This window comes from Lolium rigidum, chromosome 1 (assembly GCF_022539505.1).
Source record: "Lolium rigidum isolate FL_2022 chromosome 1, APGP_CSIRO_Lrig_0.1, whole genome shotgun sequence".
Lineage (NCBI taxonomy): Eukaryota > Viridiplantae > Streptophyta > Magnoliopsida > Poales > Poaceae > Lolium > Lolium rigidum.
Genome location: NC_061508.1, coordinates 350340618 through 350359584, shown reverse-complemented (window position 1 = coordinate 350359584; position 18967 = coordinate 350340618). Strand labels below are relative to the sequence as shown.

General features: G+C 49.7%; 1 pseudogene; it reads right to left on the bottom strand.

Annotated features, from left to right (window-relative positions):
* Nucleotides 1–12322: 12322 nt before the first annotated feature.
* On the bottom strand, nucleotides 12323–18044 carry LOC124664971 (annotated as a pseudogene).
* Nucleotides 18045–18967: the final 923 nt, after the last annotated feature.

Genomic DNA, 18967 nt, shown 5'->3' with positions numbered 1-18967 from the left:
TATTTCACTCTTATGAGAAATAAATGTATGATCACATTATGGGGAAGTCATATGCCTTGGGCATTTCATATTCTTAAATCTAGTCTCTATGTGGTATGCTAGAGATCATGAGAATTTAGAATTCTATAAATAGACATTATTTATATACCTAGTTGGTTTTTATCTACATCTTGAGAAAAATATATGGATTATCATATTATAGGGGAGTTATATTCTCTAATTTGGGGATATTTTTGTTTTTATATTCTATTGGAGCTAATTTGAGTTGTTTATCGTGTGTGTGATGTTTCTGTAGCTCCCCAAGACCATCTACATTGTTGATTAGTGTGACATTAGCTATAAGCAAAAACTCTATGACTACCAATGTAGATTTCGAAAATTTGTTGCTTTGTAAGGATGTGACACCGGAAGAAGATTCCTTGGCTATGGAGGAGCAGTGGTTCTTACCAGTTTTTTTTTAGGATTTAGCTGCTGTAGACCATCTATTAGTGAAATTGATGCATTTATTGCGCTTATACCATCTATTCGTAAAACAACTTAAATCTAGTGTATAAACAACTTATGATCACTGTTCAAAAAATCGTCCGATTCAACGATTAATCGCCCGATTAATCCCTATTTAGTGGTCACCGATTAGCCGATAAACTCATTTATCGCCCGATTAACTCATTTATCGCCCGATTAATCGGCCGATTTGCCTATTAATCGCTAATCGTCAGCCGACCGAGTTAACCCCGATAAGCGATTTCCTCAACATTGCTTATGATGATTGCACATTTGATCATTTGAGCATATTCTAACTTAGGCTATATGTTAGTTGAGTCTAGTGTATAAACCATGTTTGTACTTCATAGTTCAGAAATTTGTTACCGATAATTAAGTGCACATATTAATTTAGGCCATCTCACTAGTAGGAATATGTCTATTGGTGGCATACTACCCCTTTGCTAGCGGACCCCGACGAGCCACCTGTATCACACCATTGGTACGTGGTTACTGGTGGGGTACCCTCCACGTACGCTACAAGTAATCATTACTGATGGCGTACCCTGGAGCGCGCCACCAACACGGCTTCTACTGGTAGCGTGTATGGGATGTACGCTACTAGTATGTGGATCTGCTACTAGCCCGTTCCGGCTTAGTATGCTAATAGTAGGAGCACGGTGCCAGTACTATATTTTGTGGAAATAATTTTTCATGTGCCATCATATTTGTACATGTCGTTGCCTAATCGACGGTACCTCGGAGGAGGGATCCTCACGAGGGGGAGAAGAAGTAGGGGCCATAGGGCGGAGTGCACACGGGACGGTGGTACGCGAGTTACCCAGCTTCGGAACACCTGCACGATGACAGTGGCCTACCGCCGCTTGTCTGGAATTATCTGGGCGCTTTCGCGTTGTTACAATGAGTTGCGGTTGTGCCTCTAGGGCTCCCGGGATCCGGCTTATAAAGGCGCACGGATCTAGGGTTTACATGGAGAGTCCTAGCCGGATTACAGACAGCTTAACTACGGTACAATATCTTGCCGTGCACGTCACGGATCCGCCTTCCATATACGTCGTACTGGATCCGGGTTCCTCATGGGCCTCCATGGATCCGGGTTACTCCTATGTTGGTACGGATCCGGCCCGCTGATCCTGGGCTGGACTTCTTCCGTCATGATCAACAGCAACTGGGCCGCCCGATGGGCCACATGCCTCATCACCGTCTGTGGGCCACCCGGGCTTGCCGGATCTAAGCACTGTCGATGGTACACCTATGAAGTATACCCACAACAGTAGCCCCCAGAGTTCTCCGAGTTTCGCCTGCAGTTTCCGCCTTGCTAGTTCATTAGAATCTCCGGCAACCGACGGTAACGCGGAGAAACTTGAAGAGCTCCAACTTTGCATTTTCTTCTTCTTTCCAACTTATAGCTGGAAAATGCTCCCACCCCGCGGGACTTCATCCATCGACGTTAAAAAGAAACATCTCCGGGTTACTCCCTGCACGAATGAGAGACAACTTATCTTCACGCATTTACCCGGAATCTTAAAAAGACTCAAACGGTTCCGCCAATTCTGGCGCCATTTTTGCGCGACTCGCGCGGTAACTTATCTCCAGCCATTTTTACTGCTAGGGTTTGGGACACGTGTCACACATCCAACGGCGCGACGCTTGCGTTCCGACCACAGGATGCGGAACACGAATCTCATTCCCACAGCCTATAAATACCAGCCGTCGACCCCTTTACCCCTCATTCACCCCCTCCTCTCCTCTCTGCCGAGCGCCGCCCGAGAACTTCTCCGCCGCCGTGTCGGAACCTGCCGGAGAACCACCGGAGCATCACCGGAGCACTCCCGCCACCGCAGTGTTCTTCGTGTTCATAACTCCGACGAGCTACCGCAACTCCGGCCACCGCACGCCATTACGGTAAACCTCGAACTCAACTTTCGCACCGTAGTTGGTAGGGATGAACTTGGGGAAGATGAAGTGGGATCCGTCTAAGGAAAGTTCCCGCCAACCTTTTTCTCCAGATGTCTTCAACAACTCCGCCTCCGACCTCGGAACCGATTATGGCGACGCCTATCTCCTCCGCCCCTCCTCCTTTCGTTCCCATCAGGCTGGATCCTTCAAAGGATTCCGGCAAGGAGACTGAGGGAACCTCCGCTCACCCGGAAAAAACCTCCGAGGCGGGCCAGACGGAGCAGCAGGCGGAAGAGGCTGCCAAGAAATCCAAAGCTCGGAAGCGCGATTCTGAAGCTAAGGGAAAATGGTGGCCCTGTACCACCACCGAAACGGAACTGAAGAACCTCGAGGCGGAGGGTTTCCTGCAACCCGGAAGCTGGAGGTCAGTTCCACTAGAACCAACTCCGGCTCCTAAGGATGACGAGATGGTGCTGACAAAAGCATTAGTGGAGCGCGGATTCTCGTTTCCGCCTTCAGACTTCTTCCGAGAAATTCTGAAGACATATGGACTCCAACCCCACAATATATCTCCAAACAGCGTGCTCGCCATTAGCAACCATGTCGCTCTCTGCGAAGGCCACCTCCGCGTGACTCCAGAGCTTCCTCTGTTCCAGTACTTCTTCACTGTCAAGAAAGAGAAGATCCGCCAAACTTCCGAACTGCCAACTTGCGGATCCATCACTTTCCTCCTCCGCCCGGGTCGCGTCTACCCCCACACCGATCGCCATGAATCCGCGAGGTACTGGGTCCGGAGGCTTCTTCTACCCGAAGGACGTCTCCGACCCGGCGAGCGACAAAAAACTTCCAACATTCAAGAACAGCCCCGCCAACGAGACTCCGGCATGGACACGGTGCCCTCACCTCTCCGACTCGCCTCAGCCTGAACCGCGCAGAAGACGGATCCGCAAGCTCACGGAGGAGGGGCTCACGAGGAAGGATTTGACCCTCTCCTCGGTTTACCAAGCGGATCCAGCCGCTTCAACATAGGGACCGATTGATGTTTGAGTACACAGGGCGCGAAGACTCAATGCGCGCCACCAAAGATAACCTGTCCGCCGACGCTATTGACAAGAGGATCCGGCTACTCCTCAAAATCCCACGTGAACTCCATGTTCACGTATGCAACAAAGACATCCACACGGAGGGATCCGGAACCGCGGTACGGCATCTGGACTTGATTTATTGTTTTTCTTCAAACTTTGCCTAAGTTTTTATCTTTGCACTAGCTCGAAGCGCTTGAAGAGAGTGAACTCGGAAACCTCCTCCGAGTCCCATCTACCGGTAACCCGGATCCAGAAGCCGCATCGGAGGCGGAAGCTCCTGAAGCCAGCCGCCCTACGAAGAGGAAAAGGCCAGCCCCTTCCAGCTCCCCAGCGAAACGCCCCCGCGAAACACTCAGTATCGCGGCTACTCGGAAGGCTGAGGCGGAAAAGAAGCGCCTCGCGCTGATCAATACCAAGCAACAAAGGGCAGCCTCGCCATCCCAGCACTTTTTCAAGCCTTCCGGGTAAGCGTCTCCTTTCTGAGATCCAAGTTCCAGTTTTAACACTTGTTCTTATGTTTGCATGCTTTTCCTGTAGTTCCGGAAGCCAACCTCCCAAGGCCCCAAGGGTCACCAAGAAGAAGGTCAAGCCATCTCCGGCTTCTGTCCCTATCACTCCTGAGGTGGAAGTTCCACCGAAGGCTTCATCTGCCAGCAAGCCGGATCCGAAGGATGTCATTGACCTTGACGACATTCCCGAAGATCCCGTTTACCAGGGCGACTCCGCCAAGGGAACCTCCTCGCCCATTCCTCCGCCTGATCAGCCAAGCTCCGCTTTCGCGGGGCCAACCGGAGAAGAGCAGGAGCAGAAGGCCAAGCTACTTCAAGTCACCAACGCGACCCGCGTCAACCTCCAACCAACTCCGTCCCTCCAAAAGCTTACTCTTGCAGAACGTCACGCGAAGGTTTCCGTCATGCTGAACACAGTATGGGGAAAACCGGAAGAGGAGGTGCGCGAACTCGCCGACCTGGAGGAGAACTTGAAGGATTTTTTCGCCAAGCACAGGGAAGTGCGGCAGGTAATACTAGCCCCCAAGCATTGGGTGATATAGTTCCGAATAACATGTATTATCCGATGCTTTCCCAAAATGTACTTTAGACGGAAATTTAAAATTTTTATATCTCAAACTCGAACTCCTCGCTAGCCCCCAAGATTTTGAATATCCGGCTAACTCCCGTCGCTTCACGAGACCACACGGAAATTGCATGAAGATTTGCGCATCCATGTGCCGGAGCAGATCACGGAGATCGAGGGCTGCGCCGTAACGCGGAAAACAGCCAAAAGGCTATCCAGCTGCTTGAGACCCGCCTGAAAGGTACAAGATCCGGATTTTTTACTTTTCGTGTTAAGTCATAATGCATGATGCATAATATGTGCAACTGGTCTGCCTTCAGAAGAATCTGCTAAGCGCTCCTCGCTTGATGAGCTTTCCGCCAAGGTCACGGTGCTTGAGGCGGAGAACGAGTCCCTCCAAAACTTTATGAAAGAATCCTCAAGCAAAGAGACTGAAGCGAGGAGAGAACTCTCCGAGAAGCATTCCCGCGAGAAGGCGGAGCTGATCGACAAGCTGGAGAAAAGCCAAGGCCGCGTGATCTCCACACTCGCCAAGAACAAAGCCCTGGAAACGGAGGGGGAAGCCTTTGACAAACTTATCTTCCGTAAGCATTCGTCCGCGTCGTTGCTCCGACCATCTTTCATGTTTTCTCTGACGGAACTGAACCTTTTTTCTTCCACAGCAAGTCTTGGCTTTGAGTGGACGAAAGATTCAAACCTGACGAGGACGGAAGCCTACGAGGAAGTGCGGAACTCCATTGATGCACTCGTTTGGAGCCTCGTCGCGGAATTGCCACGGCTCTATCGCTAAAGAAGGCCAAAACCTCGGTCATCGATACGATGACCAATCTTATGCGACAAGTGCCGGAGTTCATCAAGGAGCCGGCGAAGTCTTCAGCGCGCGGAGCCGCCTCCTTGGTCCTGGCCACCCGCAAGGCTTTCTTCCCCTCACTCAACCTCGGCGCAAGTTGCCCGCGGAGCCCCCGAGAGTTCCGACATGAGCGCCCTTCTCGCGGAAACTGAAGGCTATGAAGAGCTGTTTGTCAGGCGAGTGGATCACTCGTTCTGGTACAACAAGCACAACCTGCCCGAAGGTTTTTCCGATGCGGAGGAGGAAGCGAGCGAGCCAGAGTTTTATGGGGAAGGATCCGGGTCCAGCAACGAGCATTCCGGAGGAAACTCTGAAACGACTCGAAGCCGGATCGCGGTGACGATGGACGACGGCTCCAGCTACCGGCGAGTCGAAGAGGAGGACTCCGAGTAGAGTTCCTGTTTAAAACAATGAAACAAGTTGCATCATTTTGACCCCAGCGAGGGTTTGTAATAAGACTTTAAATTCTTAAGTAGCTAGGAACGAAACAATTATGCGTGGGGCGGAAACACTTATCCTGCTATCCATTTAATATTATGCGCATGTTTCGTTTTATGTCGGAAAGCAAGTGCTGATCTCGTTATTTTCCGGCTTGCCCGCTTGACCTTCCACGAGCCGGAAAACCTTAGCCGGAGACGCTCGCCAGCGGCGACGAAGCCCAATGGCAATCCGTCCATAACCGCGGAAACAAGCCCCCAGGCATAGGTGCCGGAAATCGCTACTAGGAATCCACGAGTTCGCAACAGATAACAACTTAATCGGAAAACTTAAGCTTACGTCCCGAAGGACGATTTTAGAAATCACAACTTTTATACACGCCTAGGCGGAAAACATCCAGCTCTGCGGTTTTAGTCGGAAAAAACATACACGATCTAAAATGAACAAGTAAAGGAGGTAAAAGACTCAAAGAGTGAACCATAAGCTTTATTTCATTGATCATGTATAACTATTACGGAGTTTGTAACTCGGAAAAATATGCTAAGTGTAGAAAGGACGTAGGCTGTGCGATATTCCAAGGGCGATCTGTTTCATCGTAGATGTCATCCGGATCCTCACGCTTGCGTTTCCGGCGCCAGTTAGCAGGTCTATCCCTCAGCTCGCGGAAATCAACAAGGTAGTACGATCCGTTATGAAGCACTTTACTAACGACAAAGGGTCCTTCCCATGGAGATTGCAACTTATGGTCTTTCACCTGTCGAAGGCGGAGGACCAGGTCTCCGGCCATGAAGGAGCGTTTCCGAACTCGACGACTGTGATAGCGTCGGAGCTTCTGCTGGTAGATGGCGGAACGCTGGTCGGCTAGATTCCGAGCTTCTTCGATCAGGTCTACAGATAACTGTCTGGCCTCGTCAGCTGTCTCATCGTTATAGGCGGAAACTCGCGGTGAATCATGGATGATGTCGGAGGGAATCACGGCTTCGGATCCGTATACCAGGAAGAAAGGGGTAAACCCTGTTGACCTGTTAGGGGTAGTTCGCAAACTCCACAAAACAGCGTCCGGTTCGTCGGCCCAAGCTCCGGCTGCTCTTCGCGGCGGTTCTTCGAGACGTGGCTTGATTCCCCGATAATATTAGACCGTTAGCTCTTTCGACTTGACCATTGGATTGTGGGTGCGCCACGGATGCAAGGTCCAATCGAATCCCCATTGTCTCACGAGTAATCCTTCAATTCTCCCTGAGCGAAGTTTGTGCCATTATCTCGTGATTATGCTCGTGTGGGATGCCGAATCTCATTACGAGGCTGATGACAAATTTTAGTGCCGTAGCACCGTCGGCTTTTCTCACTGGCTTGGCCTCGATCCACTTGCTGAACTTGTCAACAGCGACCAGGAGGTATTCGCAACCACCAGGAGATGATCTTTTAACTTACCAACCATATCGAGCCCCCGCATCTGCAAATGGCCGGGTGATAGGTATGGTCTTCAGCTCTTGGGCTGGAGCGTTTGGTTGAGTAGCGTAGTACCGACAACCTCGGCGGGTCTTGACTATCTTATCGGCGTCTTCTTTAGGCTGTGAGCCAATAAAAGCCTAGCCGAAAAGCTTTTGCAACGAGTGATCCGGGAGCGGCATGGTGCCCGCAGTCCCCGCGTGGATCTCTCCGAGGATTTCAATGCCATCTTGATTTGAGACGCATTTGAGAAATACCCCTGTTGCGCTTCGTTTGTAGAGCTGTCCATCAACAATTGTGTAGGATCGTGCTCGTCTGATGATCTGGCGCGCGAGGACCTCGTCCTCCGGCAACTTCTGATCGATGAGGTAGTCCAGGAAAGGCTGTGTCCAAGCCGGAATGGTAGCTAATACCTCTTTAGCCGGAGACACTGCCACTTCTGGGTTTTCCGGGTTAGCGCCCTTCACAGAGGGTATCCGGAGATGCTCTAGGTAAATTCCGGGCGGAATTGGCTTTCGCAGGATCCGAGCTTGGATAGCATATCTGCCAGCCGTATTGTCGTTTCTTCCGACGTACTTGACTTCGTATCCGAGGAAGCTCTTGGCGATCTCGTCAACTTCGTCTCCGTAGGCCGCCATGACGGAATTTCCGGCGTTCCGGGTTCCGGCTACTTGTCTGTGCCACCGGGTCGGAATCTCCGCAAGCAAATGATGTGCTTGATCCCTAGTTCCTTAGCGATGCGCAGTCCGTGTAGTAGAGCCTCGTATTCCGCCATGTTATTTGTAGCTTCGAAGTGGATCTGCGGAACATACTTGCAGTTCTTCTCCCGTAGGGGACTTCGGGGTGACTCCGGCTCCCGAGCCTTGATGCTGCTTGGATCCGTCGAAGTGCATGACCCATGTTTCGGTTCCGGCTCCCGGACTTGCATCCGGAGCTTCGTCCAATCTGCAACGAAATCTGCCAAGACTTGGGATTTGACCGCAGTCCTTGGCTTGTAAGCGATGTCGAAGGCGGATAATTCGATGCCCCACTTAGCTGTTCGTCCTGTTGCGTCAGCGTTGTTGAGAATTGTTGACGGCGGAGCTTTGCTCACAACTCATTACTCGGGTGCTCTTGGAAGTAGTGTCTCAGCTTCCGGCTGCCTAGGAATACTCCATAAGCTAGCTTCGAAAGTGAGGGTATCTTTGCTTTGACTCCGTCAGCACCTCGCTTATGTAGTAGACAAGGTCTTTGGACGTCATATTCATGACCTTCTTCCTTTCGTTCCACCACGATGACGAGGTCGACGACCTTGTTGGTAGCCGCCGGATAAAGGAGCATTGGCTCGACTCTGCTGGGGCTGCCAAGATAGGTGGGGAGGTAAGTATTTCCTTCAATCCACGAAGAGCTGCGTCGGCTGCGTCGTCCCGGCACAAATTTGTCCGTTTTCTTCAGCACGGCTTGTACAGAGGTAGCGCCTTCTCGCCAAGACGGCTAACAAACCTGCTGATTGCCGCGACGCAACCGGTTAGTCGTTGCACATCTTTGAGACAAGTTGGTCGTTTGATGCACGGGATTGCCTTGATCTTTTCCGGGTTCACCTCAATGCCTCTCGTTAGAGACTATGAAGCCAAGGAGTTTTCCGGCTGGTACGCCAAAGACGCACTTCAGCGGATTCAACATCATCTTGTACCTGCGGAGGTTGTCGAAGGTTTACGTGAGGTCGCCGATCAAGTCGGATCCTTTCCGGGTCATGACCGCGATGTCGTCGACGTAAGCGTGCACGTTCCGGCCTATTTGGTCCTTCAGGCACCGCTGCATCGTACGTTGGTAAGTAGCACCTGCATTTTTCAAACCAAAGGGCATAGTAACATAGCAGTAAGTACCAAACGGGGTAATGAATGAAGTCGCCTTTTGGTCGGATTCCTTCATCCGGATCTGATGGTACCCGGAATACGCATCAAGAAAACACGAAGTTCCGCCCGCCGTCGAATCAATGACTTGGTCAATGCGCGGCAGGGAAACGGATCCTTCGGGCAATGTTTGTTCAAGCCAGAGTAATCGATGCACATTCTTAGTATTTCAGTGTTCTTTTTGGGTACTAGGACGGGATTCGCGACCCAATCGGTGTGGATAACTTCTATTACAAAACCTGCTTCTAGTAACTTTGCTAGTTCCATTCCTATGGCGCGGCGCTTCTTATCTCCAAAGCGTCGCATAGCTTGCTTCACTGGTTTAGCCCCGGATTTATGTTGAGGTAGTGCTCGGCGAGTTCCCTAGGTACTCCGGACATGTCAGAAGGTTGCCATGCGAAGATATCCATGTTGGCGCGGAGGAACTCGACGAGCGCGCTTTCCTATTTGGGGTCCATGTTGGCCCCGACTGAAACCTGCTTGGAAGAGTCACCCGGAATGAGGTCGTGCTTCTTGGTTTCTATCGCGGGCTTGAAAGAGGTTTTACTGCTCGGAGATCCGCTTCTTGGTGGTCTCGCATCTCAGTCGGATCCACCGTGGCCCTGTAGCCTTTCAGCTCTTCTCCGGATATGACAGACTCTGCGAAGGCGGCTTCGCCCAACTCGCACTCGTGAGCCTTTTTGTAGTCTCCGGTTATGGTGATCATACCATTGGGACCCGGCATCTTGAGCTTGTTGTAGATATAGCATGCTCTTGCGTGGAACTTGTGGTAGGTGGGCCTGCCGAAGATGACGTGGTAGGAGCTCTTGAAGGGCACAACTTCAAACGTGATCTTTTCTTCGCGGAAATTATGAACATCGCCGAAAGCCACGGGAAGTGTGATGCTGCCGAGGGAGTTCGCCTTCTTACCCGGAACCACGCGCGTGAAACTCAGTGGTGCTGTGTTTGAGCTGTTCCTTGGTGAGGTTCATCCGCTCCGAGTCTCCGGGTACATGATGTTCAAGCTGGCTCCGCCATCCATGAGGCACTTGGAGAAGTCATACCCGTCTATGCGGGGACTCACAACCAAGGCGTAGTATTCTTTTGGCACAGAGGCGGGATGATCTCCCCTGTCAAATGTGCACGGGACTTCCGACCACCTGACATACTGCGGCACAGCCGGAACTGTGGCGTTCAGGAACCGGGTAGCTGATTTTGTAGCACGGACTCGTGGGGGTTCCGAGGAAGGTGTGGTAAGCCCCCACGCTCTTTTTCTCGAAGGGGTTGGATTTTCCTGCGGATCCGGCTTTGGGATCCGGCGAGTTATCATCCTCGTCCATCGCCTCGGAACTGTCCTCCTCCTTGTCCTTGTTCTTGCCCTTGCCTCCTTTGCCGCGTGGGCGGTGCTTTCGGGCTCGCTTGTATCCTGCCTCCGGGTCGTTCTTGAGGTCGTTGACCCACTTGCAGTTGCCTTCGGTGACAGTTGCTTTCGGGCTCGCTTGTACAGTTAATGCAGTCAAAGCAGCCTCTGTTGTACATGTACGTCGAAATACCCAATTACACCTTTATGATCACCCATTATGATGTGACGGTTGATGCAATCAAAGTAGCCTTCGGTGATAGTGATTAGATATGATCTCACGGTCTAATAATTAGGTCACTACGCTTCCGTAAACATCGTAACTTTCTACTTGGTGACTTGATCGCGTTACAATATTTATATATTGGGAAAGTCCATCATATCATTCACTTAATGATATGATACCATTGTCAAATGACGTATATGTCCATGACCGGGACACCTCGACGGCCGAATGACCAAAATGAGCTAGTTCACACACATATGCTTACTAGGGACCATGGTTTGTTTGCAATACCACACGTGTATTAATGTTTCTGATTAATACAATTATATCATGGCACAAAACAATTATAAACTATTGAGATATAAAATAAATACTTCTTTATTATTCGCCTCAAGGGCACTATCTCCAACACCATGGTGGCGGTGGTAGCGGCTGATAGAGAGACTATGGCAGCTGAGCCTGAAAGCTACAGCCAGAGGAGTGGGAGTTCACCATGGGGGTGGCGGAGCGCGCGGCGTGGTTAGGGTTTGGAGGGATGTGGCGGCGGTGGATGATACTGCTCTAATACCAAGTTTGATTTTAAGGTTGCGTTGGGCACAACCTCCACATGTCTCCTTTATATATAGATCAGTAGATTACATACGTTTACATACGCGTACGAATACATGACAGGTTACTAGTACAAAATAACTCAAAAGTTAGAGACGGCACCCTGAGCTAGTTTCCACCAAGTTTAGGAAAAACCTCTTCAGCTATCAGCCCTCAGCCGATCATGATTTCATTGCCTGGAACAATCTCACCGGACATGGTGGTGTGCTTTTCCTTGGAAGGAGAAGTCCCCCAACAATGGCTACGGAGAGGAAGAGGACGAAGATGAGGAATACCAGTTATCTCCAGTTATCTCTCTGGGATGCTACCTTACCGATGTTGAGAATGAACACCTCCTGCAAATCATCCCTCCAATTAAGTCATTCATCGTGGTGTCATTTTTTACCTGTTTGACGAGGTACGTGTATATTATTTTTTCAAGTGACCCTATAGCTATATAGTATCTGCTTACTTTCTTTATTGTATTCATAACTTATGATAATGGTAGTGTAACATCAAATTATCTCACTTTTGCATCGTAGAACCTAAGTACATAGTTTCTCAACTTTATATCCCTCAGGATGACTTGGTTAGACTATGCGGTGGAGCACAAGGTGGCATCACCGCTATCAAATACAAGATGGATTTGGACTATGTAGGATAGCTCGTTCTAAGTGCATGTTCGGTGTACTAGTGGGTGCATAGCTATACAAGGTACACTAGACCTCTCTTTAACAGATGTTGCTATTGTAGTTAAGACTTAAGAGTGATTCTTGGGACTATAGACAACTTCTTTGTCACTCTCTCTGGTGACCCTTGAGCCAATTATTGGCGACGTGAATGTTTTATTATCCCTGAGTTAGTGCTCAAGTGATGTAATTATACTTTATTTCTCTGCAATTTTGACCTTATCTTAAGCGTGTGCTAATTTGCAACAAACGTACTGATACACTCAAGCTTACATATAGCAGCAGATCATCATGCTTTCTTCATTCCCTCTGCAAAAGTATCAAAGTTTCCATGTGAAGATCCCCCTTCTTGAATGCTCTCGTGCGCTGCCTTCTTCATGGCCTCCACCCTCTCCCTCATGTCGGCATTCCCCATCAGCTCTTCCACCCTACCGGCTATGTGCTCCTTCGTTATTACCCCGGACTCGTCGGCGACGGCCTTGAAGCCGACCTTCCAGATATCAGAGATGTAGAGCTGGTTCACAAACTGGTCGGCAAAGTAGGGCCAGGCAAGGAATGGCACGCCATTCCGGACGCCCTCCATGGTGGAGTTCCACCCGCAGTGCGACACGAAGCATGCCACCGATGGGTGCGCTAGCACGCGTTGCTGGGGCGACCATGTAACCAGCTTGCCTCGGCCACCGGCACCACACACGCGGTCTAGGAAGCCCTCCGGGTAGTCGTGCTCAGCGCCGCCTTGGAGAATGTCGGGGCGCACCACCCACAAGAATGCCTGGCCGGAGAGCTCGAGCCCCGAGGCGAGCTCCTCGAATTGGCGCCGGTTGAACATTGTGAAGGCTGCCAAATGCGACGTACACGACGGATCTCGCCGGTTGCGTGTCAAGCCGGGACATGCACTCCTCATCCTCGGGCTTCCGAAGTGGCCGACGGCCTTGCCGCTGCGCTCGCCGGTGAGGAGCGGGCCGACGGGTAGTACATTGGGGAAGAGTGAGAATGCCGCCGGTTCGCATCTTTGAAGGAGTTGCGAGATGACGAAGTCGCATCTGCTCGATTGCACGGACGCCCTCGACAAGGTACCGGAAGAGGGCCGCCTGCGCGGTCGTGGTCACCTATGCGGTTCCATGAGAGGTGGGCACTATGCATGAGGGGCATGTCAGGGCTTAGCTGAAAAGGTTTGTCACCCAGTGCAGACCCTGCAAAGCCGGACTGATTAATTAGTATCGGGATTAGTATATGAGCAATGCTACACGTACGGACTACTTTTACAAAATTCACTTACGGACTCACAGCAGCAGGCTAGAAATCAGAGCGCGATCCTATTTTTCAGCAAGGGCAGGGAAACATAGCCAATCAACCCGCAACACGTGTGTCCGTAAAGTTTCCGTAGCATAACTAGTCCGTAAGTCTAGTATTATTGTTAGTATATCCCCTCTTTCAATGTTTCAGCCAGGTGATATCATCAAAATCTTAGTTACAATTTACTCACTCTATCGTGTCTACATTTTAACCACCAATTTGATCAATTAAACATTTTTATTATTATAAAATTTATACCATTAATTTTTTTTCAAATACTATGCTATAACATACATAACATATAATTTATGTTTGGCTGATCAAATCAATGACCAAACTTAAATCTTGAAAATGTGTGTGCTACTTAATTGGGACAAAGTGAGTAGTTGTGACTCATGTACAACTTATATGTTGAGGACTTTTACAGTACCCCCAAGTGAACAAGGGCCATCTATTTTAGTCCATCGGATGGCTAACGAGCGCCCGTACTCCAGGACCGGGGCACAGAGTACCAGCAAAAATTTGATCCAAAACTCGCGGAGTACCTCCACCGGAGGGTCAAAAAATAATTTCTCCTAGTTGTTTCCCCCGGGTAGGGGTGTTAACATGTACTTTCTTTGGGTGAGGATGTTTTTGCGTTTTGTACCCAGTTCGTCTCAAGTATCTGATTTCCTGGACGAACCCTACGTTCTGGCGGCGTTGGTGGCGATGGAGGTGGAGCCGACCGGGGTGCATCCCCCGACGGATGCGCGCAGGTGGAGGCGACCTGGTAGGGCAACGAGGCGCCGCCCGGGCGTGGCATCCAGGCCGGGGAGGTGGGCGAGGCGCCGACTGCAGTTCCGCCGTCGGCTCCCAGACGAGGCACTGCTCCAGCGTGACATCGAGGCCCCCGCGGATGGGCGCAAGATTAGCCGCCGGGGAGGTGGGCGAGGCGCCGCCCGGGAGTTCCGCCGGCGGCCCCCTGCAGCGGCGTGGAGGGGCAACGATAGGAGATTAGCCGGCCGAGGAGGTCAGCGAGGCGGGGCGTGGCCGTGGCGTCCGGCCCTCGGCTCCCTACAGCGGCGAGCTGGTGCAAAGGTAGGAGCAGCCATGGCGTCCAAGTCTTCAGCTACCTCGATGGATTTGCTGTGACGGGTGGGCGGGAGTGATGGTTGGCTCACATCGCCGGCGAGGTGGGGGAAAGGGAGCAGCGGCCGTGGCATCTAGGTGGCCGGCTTCCTCGACGGCACGTTGCAGCACCACTTCAAGCTGAACCGAGATGAGCATTGACAAGTTCAGAATGTGACTATTTGAGGATCATCCCAATCCCTCTTCTTTTTTTCCATTCGATGTATTGCTTAGCTATGGATGAACTTATAATTGATGTTTGAGCCTGTCTCTGTTTTGCTTTCGTAGGTGCCAGTTTCAGTTTTAGAATTGATGTTCGGGATTTAGAATTTGCTGTTATCCTATTGATTTTACATGAGGTAGGATTCTTTTTGCGATACTAAAAGCATAAATAACAAACCCTGAAACTTGGATGTCGGTATTACTATGGTTTTATAGGGCATGTCATGAATTTCTGCCAATACTTTAATCTCTAACAGCTAACCTGTTATGTGTTCATGATTGCTGTAATCAAAAGTACTTTAGTTCGGCTCTGCCGAATTCGTCATCTAGGACGATCGGTAGATAAAGAGAATGCTTTGTGCTTTGTTGTGGCGGCCGAAGGTAGTAATTTAAGAAAACAAAATCATGAGATCGGCAAGGGTGCACCCTCGTCCTGTCAATGCCATTGTCCATAATGCTGAAACCAAAAGGAATGCATGCACCAAATTTAGCGGACATTAAAATCTAGCTGAATGAGTACATGCACCAAGGCCACTGAATGCAGACATACAACAAATATCAAGTTTACAGAATTTCTATCACACAATACTTATTTGCTGGTACACACGGACTGAAGGTTCAACTATTTCAAACTGAAACATGTCTCGCTACCAACACAATGAATGACTGGTATCTATTATCTTTGTCCATTAGCTTGACTGAATGTAAATATGCAGGCTGAAGGTCCAAGCTTTTAGAACTGAAACACACAGGCAGTTTGTAGATAATCTTTCTCCATAAACTTGACTTGATGAAAACACACATGCTTATCAACCTCTCCTATAATACAAAAATTAACACAGACCAGTTCAGAAATGTGGCCTAAGGTTCCAGCAGAAGAAAAACAAAATGAAATACTTGTACAATCCCCAGATCACGACATTTGCAAATGTCATGGTTTAGACTGCCATATTCGCTGCAGCGCCTGGATCTCCTCTTTCGCCCATTGGACTACCTGAGTGTCTCATGAAATGGCTCCGTTCTCTGGATCCGTACCAGCAATATGATGGATCTCAAGCATAGCTTTACATCCACAACGAGTCAGCGCCCGTGGCTCCCTCGTTTGCTCAGTTTCATCGTCGGTACCATCCATCATCCAAATCTGCCATTATCAAAACCATCAATCTTAGATACATCTGTATGCCATATCTGCCCAAATTATAACTGAACTAATTAATTAAAACATCATGAAACATCAACTGTCCCTATTGGCTCCAAATCGAATGAGAAACCTCATATAATTTTTCTAGCATCAGTTTGTCTTTTTCAGCATGCAGATATAAAGTTTCAGAATTTGGAAATAGCATGTACTAGCAAAAGGTATCAGCCAAAGATACTGAAGATTATTCAGTGGCCACCATTCAGTACGAAGCATGTTACAATTATACTGTTGGTACTACTAACGATTATGCATGGTTAAATTTCAGGAAATCTCTAGATGACAACAGTCAGAGAACTACAGGGATCAATAATAACTAGAACTTGCTATCATCAGTTAACTAGAATACCAGGATCGTCAACTAAAATCTGGGCAACGAAACTGTACTGCATGCCTGCATGGCCACTACTGCTAGTAGTCTAGTACGCGAGTACTAACCAGCTCACAGCCAAACGGATCGGAGACACCACGTCGTTTGACCAGGATGCCGGAGGCAGCCGCGCGTCGCTGCCAACAAAGAAGCGGGCTGCGCCAAAGCGACGGCAATCAGCGGAGACGATTGATCTGGGCGGGTGCGCGCGTAGGGGAAGAAGGGACCTTCAACCACGACGCCGCGAGGCGGCGGCGCCGAGCGGTCAACAAGGGAAGAAGCGCGGTGACGCAGTGGGATGCTAGATCACGGGATGCAGCGGCGCGGAATCGAGCGGAGATGAGTGAGGCGCCGCAAATCAATCTCAATCGGGATGCTCGTGGCTTCTATCGGTAATCAGGAAGTAGGGTTAAAGCGCAAATCGGTTTAATTGCACTTTTGGCACTCTCAGAAAGATAATTTTAACGCTAGTCCTCAGTCACGAACAGTTAGATGGGTCTGGTACTCCACCCCACAGTTTTGGAGTACAGGGTACCGTAAAAATTCCCCACACGAATATGAAGCAAATTCGTTGGTCAAGATTTTTTTTTCTCAATTGCAGTCCATGTGTAGCTGGAGAAATTTTAATCGTAACCCATGTGCAACTAGAGAAAGTTGCAACACATATGTTGCTCGAAAAATCTTAGTTGAAATCCATATGCAACTCACAAGATAGCATGAATCATGATGCAATCCAACGGTTCCGAAGTCAACTAGATTTAGTTAGAATTAGCAAAGAGAGGTAATAGTTGCAAGATAATCCTTTCAAAGATCATGTCAAAGGCATAACTGACTAGGCTTGGGACACACCCTCCTAACACCCTAGGTCAAGTCCTCTCGGTATACAACTCCACACCGGCACATACCCTCACTTTCAAACATTACCATTGTGACCCTCTCTACAGTCTCCAGTTTCACTACCACATATCAAATTTGGAGTTCTCTCAGACGCCTCAGCTTAATATTTTAGATTGGTTTCAAATTTTGGTTCACCACTAGGGGCATGATACCCGGTTGATCCTTGAGATGAAGTCAATGTACACACCAATGCCATGACGACCCGTATACGGAGTACTACTTTATTTCGTGCACCGAATTTATCTGTCATAGTCGACTACAATTTTCTCAAGTCTTATCCAATTTTGAAATGTGCAAAGTACTTCAGTTGAAGTTGTATTAAGTTGTGCACTTGTGTTTCTGTTTTTTTCCGCTTAAGTCCATGTATAGGTGTGATACTCCTTGGGCAGTTGGGCTAAAGAGAATTCAGTTAGCTAGCGTCCACTTACCGTCTTCCGGATCAATGATCTTATCCTCGATGAGCTTGTTAAAGCTCAGCAGCGTCGCCATGACGGCGGTCGACGCCGGCCACACGGCCGCCGACCGGATCCCGGTCCTGCGCGCAACTTGCAGCGCCCACGACCCAACATTGTAGTCGGTCACCATGCACGTGATCTTCCCTCCCGCGCCACCGCCCTCGCCGCTGGCGAGGACGAGCTCTTCCACCCGCGGAGCCATGAACTCCTCCATGAGCATGGTGAGCCTCACCAGCTGGTTCCGGTCCTCCCCGGGGGCCATGCCGTCCGGCACCGCCACGAACCGGATCCGGCCGCCGTCCTCCAGCCCGGCGCCGGCCGCGACGACGCGGGCGTGGTTGAACTCAGTGTTTACGAAGGTGACGGTGAAACCCCTGTCGGCCAGCGCGTGCGCCACCTCCAGCAGCGGGATCACGTGGCCCTGCGCCGGGTACGGGATCACCAGCGCGTGCGGCGGAGACACCATTGCCGACGATCGTAGATGAACAACCGTGGTCGATTTAGCTAGCTATCGGCGACGATGGTGCATGCAGTAGGTATATACCTATTGATATCGATCGTCCAAACAGTCCGTAGAATTTATAGTGAGAGACGAGAGCGTGGAAACAAAGAAGTGACGGTTATTTTGTGGCTCCAGTAGTGATTAATTAACTAAATATAAGCTCCGGCCTTCTTCTTGTTGGGGTTTTAGTTCCAGAGCAACAAGAACAGGTCGGCTGATAGATCAGCTGGCATTTTTGTGTTCTTATTTACGGATCCATTGCCAGTTTCTTGTAGACAGACACACTTGGCAAGTGAGGGCTCACCCTCACCAGTTAGTCACTGGTAATTATTCTACTTACTGGAGACTACTTCAAACTTCATGTATGCCCAGTGAGAAGCACCAATAGCTTCGCCCAAGATTGTACATTCGCTACCAAGAGGAAAACAATGTTGCTGGAGGATGCCAACCGCAGCTGTCCGTTATGGTGAACCTCGCATGATGGTGATCGCAAACTTATAAAGGACGACGACCCATTCTCCATTAGTTGGTCACTACAAGTGTTTCGACGGAAAAAGTAACAACAAAATATATAGATGACAAACGCACACAGGTATACGGGAACTCTGTATTTTATTGCTCATTGTATTGAATACAAAGTACATGTTACATGCTCCCGTAGGAGTTTGCCTATTTTGTCTTCCGCGAAAATGTTTAAGGAGATCTGATGAAGAGATTGCGTGTAGTCCGCTGATTCCCGGCGCTTTTGCAAAGCCACCGGTTAATTACATCCGCAGGATCAAGCCTACGGAATACCTCCGATTAAGCTGCGTCATGGTCGTCGTCGTTGAAATAATCATTATGAGAAGGGGGTGCCTTTGTTACGGCGAAACACGGTCACGTATGCT